This window comes from Heterodontus francisci, chromosome 49, assembly GCF_036365525.1.
Source record: "Heterodontus francisci isolate sHetFra1 chromosome 49, sHetFra1.hap1, whole genome shotgun sequence".
NCBI classification, from domain to species: domain Eukaryota; kingdom Metazoa; phylum Chordata; class Chondrichthyes; order Heterodontiformes; family Heterodontidae; genus Heterodontus; species Heterodontus francisci.
In genome coordinates this window covers 2,592,891-2,612,812 of record NC_090419.1, presented here as the reverse complement: position 1 = coordinate 2,612,812, position 19,922 = coordinate 2,592,891, and positions in this window count along the sequence as shown.

Sequence of the window (19,922 nt, the reverse complement as noted above, 5' to 3'; positions counted from 1 at the left end):
TGTACAATGTTCTTGTGAAGAGCATTGGTATGTTGCATTGAAGTAAAGTTAATATTTAATTGCTAACTGTTTTTGTTGTTGACCCTCTCACTGTCTCTTGTTTTGTCTATGTCTCTCTGTGAGGCGCATTTCTTGTTTGTCTTTGTCAAACCTAAAGCCAACTGTAACCCTAAACTGAACTCCACCCATATTCCGAATCCTAATCCTAACATTAACCTTCAATGGAACCGTAAACCTAACAATAATTGTAAACCTAATGCTATCCATAAACATAACCATCAGCATAACCCTAACTGTGACGTTAACCTTAACTGTAAACCTCTCACTGTCACTAGCCCTAAAACTATTAGAAAGCCGAACCAAAACTGTCTCGCTAGTTCTATCTTTAATCCGAATCCTAACTGTAACATTAACCCGAATTGTAACCCTTACTCTAACGATAACTGTAACACTAACACGAACAGAAAATCTGAATTTTACAGTAAACCGAACACTAACTCTATCTGTAACCCTATCTCCAACTCTAGCCCGGAAATTAACTGCAACCCAATCCCAATGATAACAATAACCCTAAGCCTAACTCTAGCCATTACCCTTGCCATAAACGGAACCCAATCCCTAATGATAAACTCACCCTCAACCAATTAGTATAAATGGGTGGTTGATGTTCGGCACAGACTCGGTGGGCCGAAGGGCCTGTTTCAGTGCTGTATCTCTAATCTAATCTAATCAATCCTAAAAATCCCTAACTGTTCTTACCGATCTAAAGTCATCTAATTCCCAGACCTTTTACCTATCTCTGCTACTCTAAAAGACTGTTGCTGACTTTATTTACAACCTTCACTTTAAATTCATATGTTCTTTATCCTGGTCCAGGGCGTGACTGCTCTTTCGATTAATTATGCTTCTCTTGAAAGCAATTAATATATGCTTTCATTTCAAATTACAACACCAGCTGGGGATGGCAAATGGCAAGAAAAACTGGGCAGATATTAATGCAGAGTTTGAGCCAAACAAAAGTTGCATCTGAAAAACTCAAGAAATGAGCTGAAGTGGTGAATATTCCCCTGCTGCCCGAATACCCTACACTAACTGTAAGCATAACACTAACACTTCCTGTAACACTAACAACAACTCTATACTGAACTGTAAACCCACCATAAGTCTATATGTAACTCTAACTCTAACTGTAACTAATAAATTAACTGTATCCCAATCCCTAATTATAACCCTAAATCTAACTCTAACCCTAACCCAAAAGGCAACCCGAATGCTGAACCTAAATTTAAGGCACGCCTACCTGTAGCCCTAGCTAAAGCAGCGAATTTAAGCCCACCCCAAGCACTGACCCTAACTGTAGCCCCAAATCAAATACGAAACCTATCCAATTTCCTAAGCACAATCATAATCCTAATGCTAACCAGAGCCTTATCCCTAACTGTAATCCGAACCCGACCCCAAACTACAATTCTATTGCTAACTCTAACCATAGCCCTAACCCTAATTATAACAGTAACCCTAACCCAAATTGTAAAACTTACACTAACTATAAATATAACACTAACTGAAACCCGAAAGCTAATCCTAACAATAACCCTGAACACACCATGGAACTTAACCCTAACAGTAAAAATGACTCGAAACCTAAACCTAACCATAACTTATCCCGAAGCCTAATGCTATCCAAAAGTCTAGCCATAGGCCAACATGTAATACTAACATAACCCTAACTTTAAATTCAACTGTGAACTAATCCTACAACTAGCATTGACCCTAACATCAAATGTAAACCGAAATTTAAACCTAATCCAAACCCTACCACGAACCTTAATCGGAATTCTAACCCTACCATTAACAACCCTATACAGAACTGAAACCAAATCCTAAACCGAACTCTAAACCTAAACCTAACCCTAATCTTAACCCGAACCCCCATCCTAACCTTCATCCTAAATGCCAAGTGCCAACGTAACTTGAATTGAAATGAATGTGCATATGAATTTGAAGTGGACCCTGACCCTACATCCACTCATAAGGTACTGGGCCAGGCCCAGCTGGGCGAAGATTGGGATATCTTTTCGTTCTCCCAGACAGCGATGGTGTTGTATACATTTCTACATGGCACCTTTGGGTGAGGAAGCATTCCAGATGGAGATCGTGCATGCAGAACAATGAAGAGGGAGTCTAGGGGTTGGATGGGCCTAGCGAAAAGGGTTCTGGAGAGGATAGCTAAGGGGTTTGGACGGGATGCAAAGCACAGAATCTGAGGTAGATGGCGGGGTCAGAGGTTGGGGCAGAGTGGGGGCGAGGGTGTTCTCTGAGGGGCAGAGAGTCTCTGGCACAGGTACTGCTTGTCCTCCCTATTGTATATATAATCATACCAGGAGAGGGGTGGTGGTATGTTAACTCTGCCTTCTGCCAGCTAACACCTCACCACCCACCCCCACACTCCCCAATCAGCCCAAACATTGGTTCTCATCCAATCCCAAAGCCAGGGTGTAGTGGAGAATTATCCTATGAAGAAATATTGAGTAGAATGGGCCGATATTCCCTGGAGGAATTGACAATGAAGATACCGAGTAGCTTTTTCACTTGGTCAGAGTGTCTAGAACTGGGGGGTGGGGTAGGAGGGTTGGGGTTACAGTCTCAGAATAAGGGATCAGACGTTTTGCACTGTGATGAGGAGGAACTTCTTTACTCCGACGGTTGTTAATCTTCGGAATTCTCTGCCCAGAGAGCTGTGGATGTTCAATCGTTGAGTATATCCAAGACAGAGTTCGAAGGATTTTTGAACATGAATGGAATTAAGGCATATGGGGTTAGTGTGCAACCGTAGGTAGAAGATCAGCTTATTGAATGAGCGGTCTCGAGAGGTTGAATGGCCTCGGCCTGCTCCGATTCCTTGTGGTGTTGCGTTAGCTTGCAGTTATGCAGCGTCTTTAATGAAGTGAAACTTCCCAAAGCGCGTTACAAAAGGATTATCTCACATGATATCGAGCCACATGAGGAGATATTAGAGCAGGTAACTAGAATCTTGGTCAAAGATCTAGGAATTAAGGTGGGGCTTAAAGGGGCAGAGATTCAGGGAAGGAATTCCAGAATTAAGGACCAGCAGATGAAGGCACAGCCTAATGCTATCCCTTGTTAGAGAGGCCTCAATGATTTTGCTTTTCAAATGCAGAATCTTTTAAGATCCCAGGATGTCTCAAAGCATTTCACATAGAAGTAAATAGAATTTGCAGCAGCGATATAGGCCATTCGGTCCAACACTTCCGTGCTGTTGTTTCTGCTGCACGTGAGCCGCCTCCCATACCTCTTTTTCTCACCCCATCCCCATATCCTTTCCATCTCATGTGTATATCCAGCTTCACCTTAAATACATCCACACTGTTCACCTCAAGCACCACTTGTGGTAGTGACGTCCCCATTTGTAGCATTCTCTTGTGAAAGACATTTCGCCTGAATTCCCGATTTGATTTATTAGTGACTATTGTATGGCCCTTCGTCTGGTCTCCACCACAAGTGATAATTTTTTCAGTATGTCTACCTTATCAAACCCTTTCAGAATCTTAAGAACCTCTATCCCATAACCGCTTTTTGACAGAAAAATCCCCAGCCTGTTCAGAATCAGTCTTGCATTTTCCCCAGTGCCTCCACACCATTGGAGTGTAGGTACACCAACAGTACTGTGAGGAAGGAAGTTAGAGAGATACAATACTGAAACAGGCCCTTCGACCCACCAAGTCTGTGCTGACCAACAACCAGCCATTTATACCAATCCTCCATTAATCCCCTATTCCCTACCTACACTAGGGGCAATTTATAATGGCCAATTTACCTATCAACCTGCAAGTCTTTGGCTGTGGGAGGAAACCAGAGCACCCAGCAGAGTCACATGCAGTTACAGGGAGAACTTACAAGCTCCACACAGGCAGCACCCAGAACTGAATGCAGGTCGCTGGAGTAGTGAGACTACAGCGCTAACCACTGCGCCACTGTGCCACCCTAGGATTCAGGATTTTCAGGAGTTCCAGGAATTTGACCCAGCGAAAGACTGATATATTTCCACGTCAGGATGGACTGTGTGGCTTGGAGAGGAAATTGCACGTGGTGGTGTTCCCATGCATTTGCTGCCCTTATCCTTCTCGGTGGTAGAGGCCGCGGGTTTGGAAGTTGTTATCGAAGGAGCCTTGGTGAGTTGCTGCAGTGCATCTTGTACATGGCACACACTGCTGCAATTGTGTGTCTGTGGTGGAGGGACTGAATGTTAAAAGTGGTTGCATTGGGTGCCACTCAAGCGTTTTGCTTTTCCCTGGATGGTGTTTAGATTCTTGAGTATTGTTGCAACGGCACCCAGCCGGGAAAGTTGGGAGTATTCCATCACACTCCTGAATTGTGCCTTGTAGATGGTGAGAAGGCTTTGGGAAGACAGGAGTTGATTTACTCACCACAGAATTACCAGACTCTGACCTGCTCTTGCATCCACAGTATTCATGCGGCAAGTCCATTCCAGTTTCTGATCGAAATATTGGCCATAGCGCTGGATGAACACCTCCCTCCTCGACTTCTATTACTGACCATGAGATCTTTTATGCCCACTTGATTAGGCAGATGTGATCTTGGCTAGCAATGTGTACAACTATTCATCAACAACAACTTACTAAAATGCAGTAAATTGGCTTAAGGTTCTTCACAGGTCAGATGACGAAAAACGTTCTCATAGCTGTAGCTACCCATGAGAGTCTTAATGGAGGAGAGAGAAAGAAAGAGAGTGAGATGGCTTGGGAGAAAATTCCAAATCCTAGCATAAAGGCAGCTGAAGCCATGGCCGGCAATGGTGGAATGATGGAATTTAGACTGGGGGTGGCCATGTGTCCCTGGTGTGCAAGAGGCCAGAACTAGACGGATGCAGAGAGCTCAGAGGGAGGTCGTGTTGGAGGAGGTTACAGAGATAGTGAGAGTTGTATGGGCTGGAGTGCGTTACAGAGCTGGGGAGGACTGTATGGGCTGGAGGGGGTTACAGAGATAAGGAGGATTGTTGAGGTTGGTGGAGTTTGCAGAGATTTGCAGGGTTAGAGTAGGTTACTGAGATAGGGAGGGTTGTAGACGCTGGCTGAGGTTCAAGAGGTAGGGATGGTTGTCGGGCTGGAGGAGATTACATAGTTTGGGAGGGCTGTACCAGCTGGAGGATGCTCTAGGGATAGGGAGCTTTGTAGTGACTGCAAAAGGTTGCAGAGATATATCGGGTTGGAGGTGTTACAGAGGTAGGGAATGTTGTACAGGTTTCTGGAGGTTACAGATCTTTGCAGGGATGGAGGGGTTTACTGAAATAGGGCACCGGCGAGATTACGGAGAGATTTGAATACAAGAATGTCAATTTGAGCATTGAGCCAGTGACATACAGGGAGAAGGATGAAATGGGTGAACGGGACCTGCTCCGAGTCTGGATGTGAGGCAATAGTGAGTTAGATGAGCTGAAGTTTACGAAAGGTGGAAAATGGGCGGCCCGGAAACAGAGTATTGGAATCGTAAAATGTGGCGATGACAACGGAATGGATGAGTGTTTCAGCAGGAGATGAGATGGGACAGGGTGGAAGATGGGTTATGTTACAGTCGTGGAAGTAGGCAGCCTTGAAATGCAACTGCAAATCCCGGACAGGGATCAAATCAAAAAAGAAAAAATCCAGTCTGCTGCCTTTAACTTCCATCTGTCCTGCCGCTGGACAGCAAAGCTCAAGGTGCCACAATCTGGAGTCCAGACGCGACCCTGAGACAGAGTTGGAGATGGGGCCAGGAGAAGGGGGCAGGACAGGCAGCTGCTGAGGAGGGGTACAGACAATATTTCTAGTCTGTTACCAACATTTGTTCACTGTACAGATTGATTCGTGGGCTGTGGGTGCTGCTGACAAGACCAGCATCAATCATCCATCCTTAATTGCCCCTTGAGCAAGTGGTGTTGGGTCTTCTGTCTTGAACCAGTTGCTGTTCCTTCTGGTGAAAGAGTCCCCAAGGATGCTGCTATTGTGGTAGTTCCAGGATCTGACTCAGTTGTGCAGCCTTCCATGGCCAAATGGCATGCCAACTCTGCCTGTCTGTTTTCATCGTTAAACACAGTACCACTTGAATGAGGAAAGGTAAGGAAGACATATCCAGGAAGAAAAGTAACATATTTTGTTGCATATCTACTTTAAACAAACAAAACAATCTGATGAAACAATCTGTTCTGATCTGAAACGTTAACTTTGCTTCTCTCTCCCCAGATGCTGCCAGACCTGCTGTGTACTTTTCGGCACTTTTTCTTTTTAAAGCAATCTGATTGCTGCTGCTAGATGGCCACAAGCTCCCACTGGCACTGTTGGGGAACCCGGAGTATTTTGGTTCATTCTTGTCTCCTCCTAGATCCTCCTCGTTAGCAATGGCGGCCATGGTCAGTGTCGTTGCCCCTCAGTGGCCGCCATCTTTGTGAGGGGAAAACTCAAAAAAATGGCAACAAATAAACTACCAAACAGTCACGATTAGAAATTTCACAGTTTCCAAAGGGAAAAAGATAATTGATCGTTTTAAAATCATTAATGCATTCTAGGGGATACTATGCTGCCCAGGTTTGACATTTTTATCTCAATTTCCACTGAACGTGATACTCAACTATAGGGGGAGGTACCAAGTATGAAGCCTGACTCCTCCCCTACTGCCAGGCAATAAAGACTCAACATACTCATGCAGTTCCTTCTCTCCACGTGTTACCCACTGTGCGCAAGCAGCTCTCCCTGTGCACATGATATCTGTGGTGCACATGCAGCTCCCCTATTCTTTGTAAATCATCATGATTACCCCAACAGGTGCAGCTCTTGCTTGAAGGAAATCAATGAAGCACCATCCACCATAGGAGACAGCAGCCTCGTCCAGAGGTCCACCGTTCTGTAGTTCAAAAGAACAATCTCCTGACATTGAACCTAGACCTGGCCTTGTGCAATTTAAAGTTCTGACCCAGCGTCCTCCTTAACCTACTGAATTGGAACAGACTGAACTCGAGCACAATCTGTTTCCTTTCATAATCTTGTAAATGTGGATCAGCTCACCCCTAAATCTACTGTTCTCTGAAGTGTAAAGTTTCAGCTCTTGCAATATGTCTTGATAAAAAGATGATTTAAAGTGGAAATCAGTCTCTTATTCATATTTATTACACTAGTCACTACTGTTGTACTTGAATTACGCCTCGCCAATTTTATTCTTTCCACTAATGGCGACCAGGCCTTGAAACCTCTCCCTTTCTCTCTCTATTTCTTCCTTTAAGACTGGTCAGAATCCGCTCTCACCAACTCCCAGGCCTTGCCACCCTTCCTAAATTGTTTTGCCCAGAATCGTATGCAATACGCCAGCTGAGGCCTAACCAGCGATTTGAATGAGGCGTTTGTATTTAATTCTTTTATCCCTATTTTTCAGAAATCATCTTCATGTTAACAGGCATGTTGATGCTTTTTGCTCTAATTTCAATGATCATATCATTCAGAGTGTTTGCGCACTACTGAAACTCACACAAACTCATACACACACACTCTCTCAGACGCACATATGCTCACACCTAGATTCACACAGACACTAACCCATACATTTATTCACACACATGCACTCACATACTCCCAATCACACACACACAAACACGTACATTCTCTCTCTCTCTCTCTCTCTCTCACACACACACACACACACACACACACACACACACACACATGAAAGTGAATCTTCATACTGTGTTAATAATGGCACTGACATACTCACTCACACTCACCCACACAACAACACCAACAGCAACATACAGTCACTCTCAGTCTCTCTTACTCTTACACACACACACACACGCACACACAGTCAAAGACTCACGCAGACATGATGAAATCTTCCCACAGTATTAATAGTGTCACTGATGCACTCACAATCACACATGCACTCTCAAAAAAATCTCAGAGGAATTGTACCACTGTGTTTATAATGTCACTGACACAACCACACATGCGCCCAAACACTCACAATAATAAACACCTGCTCACTCAAACTTACACACACACTTGCACAAACGCTCACACACCATACGCAATCACATTCACACACACACACAGTCATACACTCACATACAGATGCACACGCACAAACTCTACCCCCACACACAAACACACTCGCATCCTTGTACACACACTTACCCACAAAGCCTCAAACACAGACATACTCACTCACACACACACGTACAAAGATACACACACTCTCATACAAAGACACACACACACACACTCTCATACAAAGACACACACACACACAACAATGGGAATCTTGTCGCTGTGAGAACAGTTTTCTAGGAGATAATGAGGAAAGAGTATCTGGGCGTTAATGTGATAATCCTTTGTGGCAGAAAAATCTACAGCGAGTCTGCAAATACATCCAAAGAGAAATGTTCATCATTTTTTGCACATACTAACCGGAGTCACCTTGCTTTGCTTCGTGATGCCACCACTTGTATACATAGAAACAGCAGGAAGTTATGCAGTCCCTCAAGCCTGTTCCAATATTTAGTGAGATCACAGCTGATCTGAAACAGAACTCTCACACACCCTGCTTTGGACTTCATATTCCTTACACCCCTTGGCACGCAAAAATCTATCCATCTCAAATTGAAAATGATTCATTGAGCTTAGCGTCTGCTGCCTTTTGGAGGAGAGAGTTCCAGACTTTGACGAACCTTTGTGTGAAGAACTGTTCCCTAAATTCCAGTCAGAATGGCCTGCCTATCATTTTAAAGGCTTTTCCCCTTGTCTTGGAATCCTTGACCAGCAGGAAACGGCTTCATTCCAACAATCCTTATCAATTCCTTCCATAATCCGCCAATTTCCTCAATCAAATCCAGCTCTACAATCTCCCTATCTCTGTAACATCCTCCAGAACTACAACCATCCCTATCACTGTCAGCCCATTAAGGCTTTACGATGCTCCATATCTCTGAAATATCTGAAACTCGCCACGTACCTCCCAATCTCACAAGAAATAAGAAATAGGAGCAGGAGTAGAACATATGGTCAATTGAGGCTGCCTCACCATTGAATCCGTTAGTGACAGATGTTAGGTTTCAAGTCCACTGTCCTGCTCGCTCGCCATATCCCTTGATTCCCTTAGAGACCAAAAGTCTATCTATCCCAGCCGTTAATATATTCAAAGATGGAGCATCCACAACGCTCTGAGTTAGAGAATTCCAACGATTCACAACCTTTTGAGTGAAGTCATTTCTCCTCATCTCAGCCCCAAATGATCGGGCCCTTATCCTGGGACTATGCAGTCCCCAACCTGCAGAAACAATCTCTGAGCATTTACCCTGTCCAGCACCTTCAGAATCCACTATGTTTCAATGACATCGCCTCCCATTCTTCTAAACTCCAGCTAATTTATTCCAATTTATTTTCTCTATCATCATATGACAACCCCCTAACCCCAGAGACCAGGTTAGTGAACATCCGCCGTACCACCTCCAGTGCAAATATATTCTTCCTTAAATGTGGAGACCAAAATTGCACACATGACTCCAGATGTGATCTCATCTAAACCCTTGCAGCAAGACATCCTTATTCTTGCACTCCAATCCTGTTGCAATTGATGCCAAACTGCCATTTGCATTCTGGATTGCCTGCTGTACCTGAATGCCAACTTTTTGTATTCCTTGTACGAGTCTCTTTGAACAGTTTCACACCTTTTATGACCAAAGTGAATAATTTCACATTCCCTATATTATACTCCATCTGTCATCATATTGCCCACACCCTTCACCTGCCTATATCTCTTTGCAGCCTATTACCTTTCCACCCAGCTTTATATCATCAGTAAACTGAGAGAGATTACTCTCTGTCTCTTCATCTAAAGCATTGATATAGATTCTAAACAGCTGACACTCGAGCATTCCACTCTTCATTGGATGCCAACTTGAAAAAGGCCGTTTCTGCCCAATCTTTGCTTCCTGTCAGCTAAACAATACTTTATCCATGCTGCTGTGTTAGCCCCAATTCTTGAGCCGTTATCCTGCCTATTAGCCTTTGGTGTGGCATCTAATCGAATGCCTTTTGGAAATCCAGTTGTATGACATCTTCTGGTTCTCATTTATCTACACTATTCGTTACAACCTTAAAAATCTGTAATATATTTGACAAATAGGACTGCCCTTTAGTAAAACCATGCTGACTTTTTAAAATCGTACTTCGTTTTTCTAAGTGCTCCGTTAGGACTTTCTTATAATAGTTCCCATCATGTTCCCAACGACTGACAAGGAGTCAATTACTGCAGTAAGGAGAGACGATATCTTGGAGGGGGCATCAAATGAAGTTTTATGGGTAGAGTTTAGGAATAAAAAAGGGACAGCCACATTACTAGGTGTTTATTATAGACCCCCAGATAATCAGCGGGAAATTGAGGAGCAAATATGTATGCAATTCACTGAGGTGTGTAAAATAATACACACGTTTGTTATGTGTGTCAATAAACTCAGTCGGCTAAAAGTGCCTGTAAAGGGTAAATAAATACAGAGGTAGAAGATTCAGAGAGATTCAGACTACTAGGCTAGATGGAATTGAGGTTCACAAGGAGGAGGTGTTAGCAATTTCGAAAAGTGTGAAAATAGGTAAGTCCCCTGGGCCAGATGGGATTTATCCTAGGATTCTCTGGGAAGCCAGGGAGGAGATTGCAGAGCCTTTGTCCTTGATCTTTATATCGTCATTGTCGACAGGAATAGTGCTGGAAGACTGGAGGATAGAAAATTCTGCTCCCTTGTTCAAGAAGGGGAGTAGAGACAGCCCTGGTAATTATAGACCTGTGAGCCTTACTTCGGTTGTGGGTAAAATGTTGGTAAGGGTTATAAGAGACAGGATTTATAATCGTCTTGAAAAGAATAAGTTCATTCGCGATAGTCAGCACGGTTTTGTGAAGGGTAGGTCGTGCCTCACAAACCTTATTGAGTTTTTCGAGAAGGTGACCAAACAGGTGGATGAGGGTAAAGCAGTGGATGTGGTGTATATGGATTTCAGTAAGGCGTTTGATAAGGTTCCCCACGGTAGGCTATTGCAGAAAATACGGAAGTATGGGGTTGAAGGTGATTTAGAGCTTTGGATCAGAAATTGGCTAGCTGAAAGAAGACAGAGGGTAGTGGTTGATGGCAAATGTTCATCCTGGAGTTTAGTTACTAGTGGTGTACCGCAAGGATCTGTTTTGGGGCCACTGCTGTTTGTCATTTTCATAAATGACCTGGAAGAGGGTGTAGAAGGGTCGGTTAGTAACTTTGCGGAGGACACGAAGGTCGGTGGAGTTGTGGATAGTGCCGAAGGATGTTGTAGGGTACAAAGGGACATAGATAGGCTGCAGAGCTGGGCTGAGAGATGGCAAATGGCGTTTAATGTGGAAAAGTGAGGTGATTCACTTTGGAAGGAGTAACAGGAATGCAGAGTACTGGGCTATTGGGAAGATTCTTGGTAGTGCAGATGAACAGAGAGATATTGGTGTCCAGGTACATAAATCCCAGAAAGTTGCTATCCATGTTAATAGGGCTGTTAAGAAGGCATATGGTGTGTTAGCTTTTATTAGTAGGGGGATCGAGTTTCGGAGCCACGAGGTCATGCTGCAGCTGTACAAAACTCTGGTGAGACCGCACCTGGAGTATTGCATGCAGTTCTGGTCACTGCATTATCGGAAGGATGTGGAAGCTTTGGAAAGGGTGCAGAGGAGATTTACTAGGATGTTGCCTGGTATGGAGGGAAGGTCTTACCAGGAAATGCTGAGGGACTTGAGGTTGTTTTCGTTGGAGAGAAGGAGGAGGAGAGGTGACTTAATAGAGACATATAAGATAACCAGAGGGTTAGATAGGGTGGATAGTGAGAGTCTTTTTCCTCAGATGGTGATGGCAAACACGAGGGGACATAGCTTTATGTTGAGGGGTGATAGATATAGGACAGATGTTAGAGGTAGTTTCTCTACTCAGAGAGTAGTAGGGGTGTGGAACGCCCTGCCTGCAACAGTAGTAGACTCGTCAACTTTAAGGGCATTTCAGTGGTCATTGGATAGACATATGGATGAAAATGGAATAGTGTAGGTCAGATGGTTTCACAGGTCGGCGCAACATCGAGGGCCGAAGGGCCTGTACTGCGCTGTAATGTTCTAAATTCTAAAAGAAAGAAGAGAGATGAAGAGAATTGAAATGTCGAGAATAGAGGTGGAGCTAGAAAGATTAAGAAAGAAAGAAAGAAAGAAAGAAAGAAAGGAAGAAAGAAAGAAGGAAAGGAAGGAAGAAAGGAGGAAAGAAAACCATTTCCTCATGGAAATATTTGGAAATTTGCCAAATGAGTAGGAATATTTTGAGGAAAGGAGGCTCCTTTTGATCTTCTATCCAACCCTCCCCAACTGAGCTATTGCAGCTGCATTGAGTTGGATATTTAGCAGAATTATAAGGTTAGAGAATCAGAGGGGGGATTCCGCTCCTGACCTCACATCACTCAAACTAATGGCAGTAAGCCCATACTTGGCCCTCTGCCTGCACACGAGACCTGGCCCCCTTCTTCTTTCAATGAAGCAATCTTCTCTTCACCTGGGCTGAATGAAACTCCCTGGAAATGTCAGTTTGGGAATATTTTCCTGTTACGTTAATAGGATTGGAGCGGAGCAGCTGATGAAAGTTGCTGTTTAACCAGGAAGTTTCGATGCGGTGAATGGGGAAGTGACGGAGAGATGGTGGGAGTGAGAGGGACAGCGAGGGTAGCTGTGGCTGGTAGAGTGTAATCAATGGAAGATAAAAAGTTAAAACTGCCGGAAACACTGAGCAAGTGAAGCACAGCAGGTGTGAAGTGACTTGTCTGCATTCTGTTCGGTGTGTGCTAATGTTCAGAGTGCCCAAATGCTGGGTTAAAATCTATTATGGACCAGCGTGAAGTTTACAATGCAGGAACGCCCCATTGCACTGACCGTCAAATGTCTTAACTGATCATACTTGCATAATCAGAATTATGCCCATGGAGACAGCTCCCAGACAAGCTTTTGTAGTTCAGTGATATAATTCATACCTGCCACACAGGAGACCTGAACAAAATTAATCGACAAATTCTGAGTCCTTTATAGTTGCATTCTGCACCTGGGAGATGGTCTGTATTGGAAAATGTTTGTATTCTGCTTCAACCTGCACAGGATCTTCAACAAGTCACATTGCACCTATAACACAGAAACAGGTCATTTATTCAAATAGGTCTGTGCCAGCGTTTATGTTCGAAACAAGCCTCCACCTTCCTGTCTTCATCTGACCTTATTATCATTCACTTCTATCCATTCATCCACCTGTGTTTACCCAGCTTATGGCTTAAACACGTCATTGCAATTCGCCTCATCCATGTGGTAGCAAGTTCCACGCTCTAAGAAGATTCCGCAGAACCTCTGTTACGAATGTGCCTCTGTGTTTGGTTAAATATATTTTGAGTGTTCCTTTTAGAAGGATTGAAGAAATATTAAACTTAGGGGTTTTGAAAGGTGGTGATACAAAGATCACTTAACTTTGAAAAGCAGTCCCTGGAAAGTTTTTTTTTAAGGGGAATTGCGACGTATTGTGAGGAAAGCAAGCCTTTCCGGGAAACCACCTGACTCCCGGCTCAATAAACAACAGAGAAATCTGGACAGCTGGAGAAGTTGTTTACTAAGAAGTGACAGATCAAGATTGCTGGAGGTCAAAAGGTTGACCATGTTGCTGGTTTCGTTTTCCAATTGTTTCCAATTGTGGTGAACTGTATAAAAATAGAGAACTTCCAAGGAGAGAAGAGAATCCCCAAGAAAGGAAGGAAGACCAAAACCCAGCTCAGCCTTCCAGCACTTCTCTAAAAAAAACCCTGAGAATTCCATTGTCTCAACTCATCTCTTCTATGTCTTTGAAGAAAAGCCAACTAAATTAATTCTCAATGTCACCTGAAAAGAACTGTTCTAAAAGATCGCAGTTACCCATCTATGACTATTCAAAGGCTAGACTGCATGCGAGTTTTGGAACACAATGCATTTCATCTGTTGTTTCTTCAAGAATGCGCAGGTACCGAGCCCAAGTGTCGTTTGTCTTTAATGGAGCACTAAAACACCAACCAAAAACATATTTTTTCGAATTAACTGGTGTATGTGTGTGAGTGAGGGTGAGAGGCTAAGGTAAAAACGGAACTTTGATATATCAATATGTGTGTTTAATCTTTACTTCATTACTGGTTAAGCATTATTTTCGAATAAACTGAGTTTGTTGTTGTTTATTAAAGAAGCCTCGTTGGTGTGTTTTGTTCTGGAATAGAAATAGAGTTGCTGATTGACCATCGGTAAGTGGGAGAAGGAAGAATATATGTTGTGACCTATGGAGAAGTGGAATTACAATTAACAGTGCACTCCTCGCACCTCTGTCATAACACTATATATTGGATTTCTTAGTGAATCTCTAATATTTATGCCTTCTTGTTTGGTCTGCTCCACAAGTGTTTCTCCAACTCGGTTCCCATTGCAAGGATTGTCAACATTTTTGCTTCTGAGCTCCCCCACCCGCCCCTATGGAGTAATAAAAACTTCCTGCAAAACAACACATTTTCCTGTACAAAAATTAGCTATGCAATTAAACAGATTCATTCTTTATCACTTCTGCTTTATTTTACTCATACGTTACTCGATGATGGAATTTGGCACCTCTGCTGTAATGATCAAGATCTTGTAAAAATGCTTGAGGATCACATTCTGTTTACATCCAGTTCATTCGTTGTTGTTATCTTCTTCCTACAAGGCGAATTGCCATGGATCTCCACGTCTGTCCTTCCAGTACTATCCCTATACATTCTACATAGGTTAACTGCATTCATTCCATTTTATATCTCACCTAATATCTTCCTTTCTTTCCTTTCCTACGTTGTCCATCGATCTTCCTTCCAATAGTTGTCTCTGTCTACCTTCTCGAATGATGCGGCCAAAGTATTGTATCTTTCTCTCTTTGATGCCATGCACTGATTTCCTCTGTTCGCACTAAATCAGTTTAATTCGGATTGTAAGTGGTGTTCCCACAGTACTGATTAGGGATGACATTATAGAGCTGGAAAGAGGGAATGTCCTTGAGGGTGCAAGGGCACAATTCATTTGCTTAGAGTTGAAAAGCAAAAGACGGCATGATCTCGCTACTGGGGGTATTTTATTGGTCTCCAAATAACGAGAGAGAGAGAGAGGAGCAATTCTGCAGATAAATCACAGAGACGTGCAACAACTATGGACTTTCTGGGGGTCTTTATTTACAGAAATATCAATTTGAGCAATGTTAAACTAAAGGGAAAAGGATGTGGAAGAATTTCTGCCATGTGCTCGTGAGAATTTCCTTGATCAGTATGTTCTCAGTCAAACTAGGAAAGAGACATTGCTGGATCTGGTGCTGCGGAATTAGCTGGGACAAGTGGGCCAAGTGTCTGTGGGGGAACATTTGGGTAAGAGTGATCATCGGAATATAAAGTTTAGACACGTAATGCAGAAATGCAAGGAACGGTATATGCTAGAACCTCTAAGATTTGAACAGGACTAATCTCAATGCGATGAGAATGGATCTAACCAGAGTAAAATGGAACTAAAGACTGACAGGAAAAAAGCTGTTATGGAACAACTGATTAATTTAATGAAGAAATGTTTCAGTTACAGGTTAGGTGCATTCCAACAAGGGTGAAAGGTCGGGGAACCAAAAACAGGGCTCTTTGAATGACGAGGGAAAGAGAGATCATGATGAAACATAAAAGAGGATGTATGATGTACGTCAGGTGAAGTCTTCAAGTCAGAACCAGGCCAAATGCAATAAGTTGGGAAAGGAAGTTTAGAGCAAAAGAAGACTGGCTAAGAGAGAAAATAACAATCGAATAGCGGTTGGAGATAGAGGAAGGGCTTACCATAATCTTGCAATGTTCCCTTGATACCGGGGAGGTGTCAGAGTATTACGAGTGGCAAATGTAACACCCTTCTTCAAGAAAGGGTGAAAGGACACTGTGAGCAACTATAGGCCAGTCAGTTTAACATCAGTCATGGGTAAGGATTCAGAAAAACAAAACAGTCACGGAAAAATATCAACAGGCACTTGGAGAGGTTGAGTTAAATAATGATAGCCAGCAGGGATCTGTGAAAGGCAATTCATGCTTGATCAATCTAATTGAATTCGTTGATGAAATATGAGTGAAGCTTGATGAAGGGAAGGTGGTTTGTTTTATCTATATGGATATTAATAATACGTTTGTTAAAATATCACATAAAAAGGCTAGTTAACAAAACTGAGGCAGGTGAAATCGGCGGATCAGTCATGATGAATGGTTGTTTTTTTTGTTCAAACTGGAGGAAGGTAGAAGGTGGTGTTCCATAAGGGGCACTGCTAGGCCGCTCTTTTTTGAAAGCTCTATATAAATGACTTGGATCTTGGAATTCATAATAGCATTTAAAATTTTTCTGATGATACCAAACTAGAAGGAGCTTCAAACAGTGAGGATGATATGAACAGCCTGCAACAAGACATACATAGCCGAGCAGAATGGGAAAAATAAGTGACAGATGGAAGTTAATGAAGACAAGTGTGAGGGGATGTATTTTGGCAGAAGGAATAGGGTGAGGGGAATATGAGCACAATTGTGCAGTTCTAAAGCTTGTGAAGGAACAGAGGGAGCTTGTTGTGCATGTGCATGGATCTTTGAGTGTGGTAAGACATTTCTCCTGAATTATCTCTGTTGGAGAGCATGTCATTGATGAAGCAACTGAAGATAGTTGGGTCATGGCAATTACCCTGAGGAATTACTGCAACAATGCCATTGGGCTGAGATAATTGGTCTCCAACAACCATAACAATCTTCATCTGTGCTTGGCATGACGCAAACCAGTGGAGATCTCCCCCTGTGGTTCCCATTGACTTCAATTTTGCTCGGGCTCCTTGATGCTGCACTCGGTCAAATGCTGCTTTGATATCAAGGGCAGTCCCTCTCATGTCACCTCTGGAACTAAGCTCTCTAGTCCATCATTGGGAAAACAAGGCTGTAATGAGTTTCGGAGCCCAGCGGCCCCAGTGGAACCCAAACAGAGCAACGGTGAGCAGGTTATTGTTAAGTAAGTGCCACTTGCTCGCACTGTTGGAGACACCTGCGGGCTGTACCACCTAAAATTATAAGGGCAACAGGTGCACCACCATTGCAAATTCCCTTCTGAGTCATACTCATTATTGGTCATCCCTTCATTGTAGCATGTCACAGCCCTGCGATTCCCTACTAAACAGCAGTGTGGGTTTACATACACCACACTAAGTGCAGTGGTTCATCAGAGGGGCTGGCCACCATCTCGCCAAGGTGCTACTAGGGACGGGCAATAAATTCCACCTTAACAGTGACACCCACATCAAGGCATTTGAAGATGTATATAACGAAATGGATTCTAGATAACGCAGCTGGTTCTACCTATCAGGAAAGAATTAACTGTAAGGTTGCTACTATCAGGAAATATTGAAGAGGCTGGGGCTCTTTTCTCGAAAAGAAATCCGGCTGAGGCATGACCTCTTAATAAAGATCATTAACAGTATGAAATGGTTTGGTAGGGTAGGCGCACAGAAGGTGTTTCCACTGGTGGGCCAGACTAGAACTAGGCACCATGAATATGAGACAGTCACTGATATATCCAGTCGAGAATTCAGAAGAAATGTCTTTACACAGAGATCCGTGAGAATGTGGAACTCGCTACCACAGGGAGAGGCTGAGCTGAATAGTGTCAGTGGAATAAAGGGTAAGGTGGATAATAAAATGAGGGAGAAAGGAATTAAAGGATATGTTGATGGGGTGAGATGAGGAAGGGGAGGAGGAGGACCAAGTGGAACATAAACACCAGCATGTCCTTTTGGTCCCAATGGCCTGTTTCTGTGCTGAAAATGTTAGGTCACGCCTATCTTTGCAGAATACTCCTCTAACGGGAGGTGTTTAATGTTTGGGGTGTGCACAAACCCGCCCCCTCACAGACTTATGACTGTACTCTATAAGACAGAAACAGAATGGTTCAGGCACCCCTTTAAATACACATCCAGCTGTAATAGGACGACGCCCCGCCCCTTGGACGATGTTTTGGAAAATGTGGCAGGTCTGAGCTTGACGAGGAGTCGCAGGGCGAAGTGCAAGAATGACCTTTGGTGGACCAGAAGTAATGGGATCAGAAAGCACGGTGTGGAGAGTAGTCAAAGAATCCCTGCAGGACAGCAGGTTGAACAGCATTCAGATTCTCTCTTCAATCTCTACTCGTGCTATTATCATCTCCTCACATCTGCTGCAGAGGGTTGCTGCAGTGCTGCCTGTACCTGAACAATCACCAGTCTTCCTTTCCTACAGCCAGCGGCAGTAAGGGAGAGGTGGAGGAAGAATGATGTTGGTGTGATTTATGTGGAAGCTCGCCAATCGAATGCGTGAACAGTTTGCATGAGTGCAGGCCTTTGCTGAATAGGTGGGTGGAGGAGGCGGGACTTGCCAGGAAGACTGGTGCAATCAGTCGGGGGTGGTGATCATGCAGCGACCGGGTGGGGGGGGGGGGTTAGCCGACAGAGATAGCGGGAGCAGATCACACAGAGACAGTGTGGTGGTGGCAGGTGCGGGGGGACGGTGGGGGCGGGGGTGGTGGTGGGGGGAGAGTGATCACGCAGGGACACACGCAGAGTCAATGGGGTGTTGAGCGCACAAAGGACTGAATTTCATGATCATGCTGCCGGAAATGGTGGCGGATGTGCAAAATGGCGGGGCTCCCGCTTCTCTCGTGATCACCCGAGCTTCTGCAATTATGCGGCGGGTTGCCATTTTGCATAATGGAGAATGCCATCTTCCTCAATCATGTGGAGGGGGCAGACATGTAGAAGCTGTTCATGACCTCACCTGATGTAGGACTAGGTGCTGGCGCTGTCTTCGAAAGCCTACCAGTCCTGGATTTGCTGCCTCCCTGTATCCTATAGAAGTTCACTAAATCAACACTTCTGTGCTGACCAAAAAGGATAAAACTCAGCAAGTCGCCACACAGGGATCCTTCTGATCATGTTAGTGGTCCAATAAATGTTGGCCACTTGGTTCAGTAATGATCCCTCCCTGCTTATTTTCCTCCATGCTATGAAGGAAAGGCGAGAGGTCATTTTCCACAGCAATGACAAGAAGAGAACCTCCCGCCTGACCAAGGGAGCCTAGACAGAGGTTGCAGCGGTTGTTAGCAGCCCTGGAGTCACAAAACAAAACTAGGTCCTGTGCAGGGAGAGGGTCAATGATCTCTTGCATTCAACAAAGTTAAGTGGCACGTTTCCAAATCGTTTGGTGTGATCTGGTTGTCACTAAACTGTTTTCCACATGGGTGCCACTGCCATTTCATAGACAGGGAGGTCATAGCAGCGTGATGGCAGATGGGTGGTTGCATATGTGAATCAGGTCTACGTCGTTAGTACCTCAGAGCAACTTAGAACCAGAACAGTTTGAGTTAGGATGCCAGACAAAGCATCGTCCAGGTGTTGATGAAGTGCCCATGTTAGTTGAACCGTGATGTTTACATTTGGCAATGTTCAATATCTGCATCCTTGCTCTTTCAGACGAAGAGGGCCCACAAGTGGTGGTCGACGGCCAGGACCAGTGGTCCTTTAAATCAAGCCGACGAGGAGGCACTGGAAGTGGCCACAAGGTAACGAGGACATCGCCATGTTAAACGTGGAGCTCGGGGTCCCATAGCAAGGGAGTGATTATTGCTGATCAGAAAAAAAATGCAATAGTCATGGTGAAGTAGCATTGGCATGCCGGTCCTTAATGGGATAATAAAAGCAAAATACTGCGGATGCTGGAAATCTGAAACACAAACAAGACATGCTGGAAATACTCAGCAGATCTGGCAGCACA